Genomic DNA, 2,634 nt, shown 5'->3' with positions numbered 1-2,634 from the left:
ACTAGTGCGAAAAGTTCGGAAAAATTCGGCCAACTAGGTTAAGTTTTGGATACTGGATGTAATTTACCGGGTGTTAAGAGATAAGTAGAGGTTGCCATTTGGATTGGTGTGAGAGGAAACAAAGTGATAGACTTGCATTAAATAAGTGACAAGTGTCACCATTTGGTTGGAGGGACTTGTAAGACCACTATTCATTTTCTTACCATTGACCAAATAAATCAAAAAAATAACCAAAACTTCACCATTTTCTCTTCATCTTGGCCAAGCTCCTTGAGCAACAAAAGAAAGAAAACTCTTCAAGTTTTTGGCTTCAATCTTGCTTCAATCAACTCACTCAACCTTCCAATCTTGTTTGTGCTCCATAAAACCACTTAAGGGAGTGATAGTGAGGTGTTGTGTGGAGTTATTTGGAAAGCTAAGAGGACTTATTGCTCTCTCTCTCTTGTTTCTAAGGTGAGTTGTGAAGAACTACTTTCCTCCCTTTATTGATGCTTAAATCATGCTTAGTGGTAGTATGAGATGCCATTTTATGGATTATATTTTGAGTTGTGGTTGAATTGATGAACTTTTATAATTTTTGGGGATTTTTCTGTTTTAATATGAACATGATTGTGTGGCTATCTATGATGATTGGAAATGGTATATAATGACTCTAGAAGGTGGAAAAAGTGGTTAATTGCAGCCAATTTCTGGTTTGGAAGAAATTTTAGAAAGTTAGGGTTTTATTGGGAACATTCTGCCCGGTTTTATTGCTCCTAGTTAGAGGCCGAATTGGCCTTGGATTAAAACATGAAAGTTGTAGGGAATGATATTTTAGAGGTGTCTACAAAATTTCAGGTCAATCGGAGTAGCGTAGAATGAGAAAAGTCAAAATTATCCTTGTTGTCCTGGTTTTACCCGAATGTAAGAATTGCGCCTGTAATTGGTTGTTTTGGCTGGAATTGCTTCAGAATTGGTTGTTGAGGTCTTCTGATGAAATGTATCCCTATTTCTAATCTTTCGGATAGCTTTAGAATTTCTGGATTTGGACTTAAGTAGGCTGAGTTATGCAGTTTACAGCAGAATGCGTTTTGTGAATCTGTTTTTCCGGTTCTGCTATAGTATCTTGCATTTTTGACCTTGTTACACTCAAAACTGGACATATTTGCCTTCTGGAACATTGTAGCCCTATCTCTTAGCTTCGAAACGGTGGGTCTTACACCTTCATCCGGTAATCATAGTGCCTTGGGTGCCATTACCGCAAAATGAGGTCAAAAAACTATTTTTTTTCAGGGCAAAGCTAAATCCATTTCCGGATTTTCTGGTTTCCTGTAATGCTTGTATATGTTTATGGAACCTTATTGGGGTTGTATTTGGCATTGGTTTATGACTCGTTATCGAGTCTCATTGTGCTTGTTTGCATGTTTTAGGGCGTGACGGTGGTTCACGACGTTCTTTTGACAGAAGTGCATGAAACACCATTTGCAAGCTTGGTGAGTGTACTACTCACTTGTGTGTTACTATATGGCTTTGATACTTGAAATTGATACGTTGAATGTTAATTGATTGAAGTGAGAGCGTACTTTATCACTCTCACTTATTGTTTATCATGTTCTTGAAATGTTATATGAAATGTTACATGAAATGAATGTGCATGGCTTGGTGTCGTTTGAACGAGTATCCAACGACTACAATTGTTATCTTTGAGCTCAACCCCATTGGTAATTGATTGAATCGAGCCGACGAGAGCTTGGTCGTGCCAATTGATGTACCTTGGGGAAGTGTTATATGGAATCTTGTAGTATGAGAGACTCTCAATTCCGGTTTACTCGAGTAATACCAAAGTGCAAGTGTTTGGAGTTCGGGCCCGGTAGGGGAATGTTAGGTGGAAGGAATGGAAGTAAAGTGGAGTCTACGGTTGGTTATTTTTGAACATTGACGGAGAGTCAATGACGTCCGATCAAGAAATGCAAACGAGGGAAAAGGGCTCTTGAGAGCCATCCGTATCCTTTTATCACCACCATTAATGTGTGCCTTTGTTTACTTTTGGTGAATTGAAATGAAAAGCTTTATGTTTACATGAACTTGGTTGCTTAAGTGATAGTATCTCACTGGGCAATTAGCTCACACCGTTCCTTTTGTTTTCCTTACAGGCATATGACTACTTTTGGAATGATTCTTGCTAGTTGGTTGCCAAATGAGCTAAATGAATGTCTCTTTTGTATAGCTTATGAATCGAAACCCTAAATGTACCTTTAGGGCCGTTTCACTTTTGATTTTAGCAAACCATACATGTAGTAACTTTTGTATCACTTTTGTATGCCATTTTGGCTTGTAAATACTAAATGTTATGTTGTATATGTATTTTGATGTTTGATTGGGTTCTGACGGGTCGGTTACTATGCATGGCCGACTCCGGATTTCATTTTTTTTTTGGGTTATTTTGCCATTTTGACTTTTTTACGCGCGTTATAAGTTCCGGAACGCAATAGATCGCTCTAAACTGCACCGTTAGTCCTGGCGAGAATTGGGCAAGCAGTCCGCTAACCCCTTTGGTTCGCCTTAGGGGAAGGTGGGGTTGTCACACCCAAGCCTTTAGACTCGTGGCCAAGGGTCATCAATTCCAAGGCCCTTTGTCGGTGGCTCGAGCGATTC

Source organism: Coffea arabica, chromosome 9c (assembly GCF_036785885.1).
Source record: "Coffea arabica cultivar ET-39 chromosome 9c, Coffea Arabica ET-39 HiFi, whole genome shotgun sequence".
Lineage (NCBI taxonomy): Eukaryota > Viridiplantae > Streptophyta > Magnoliopsida > Gentianales > Rubiaceae > Coffea > Coffea arabica.
Note: the sequence above shows the minus strand (reverse complement) of the source record.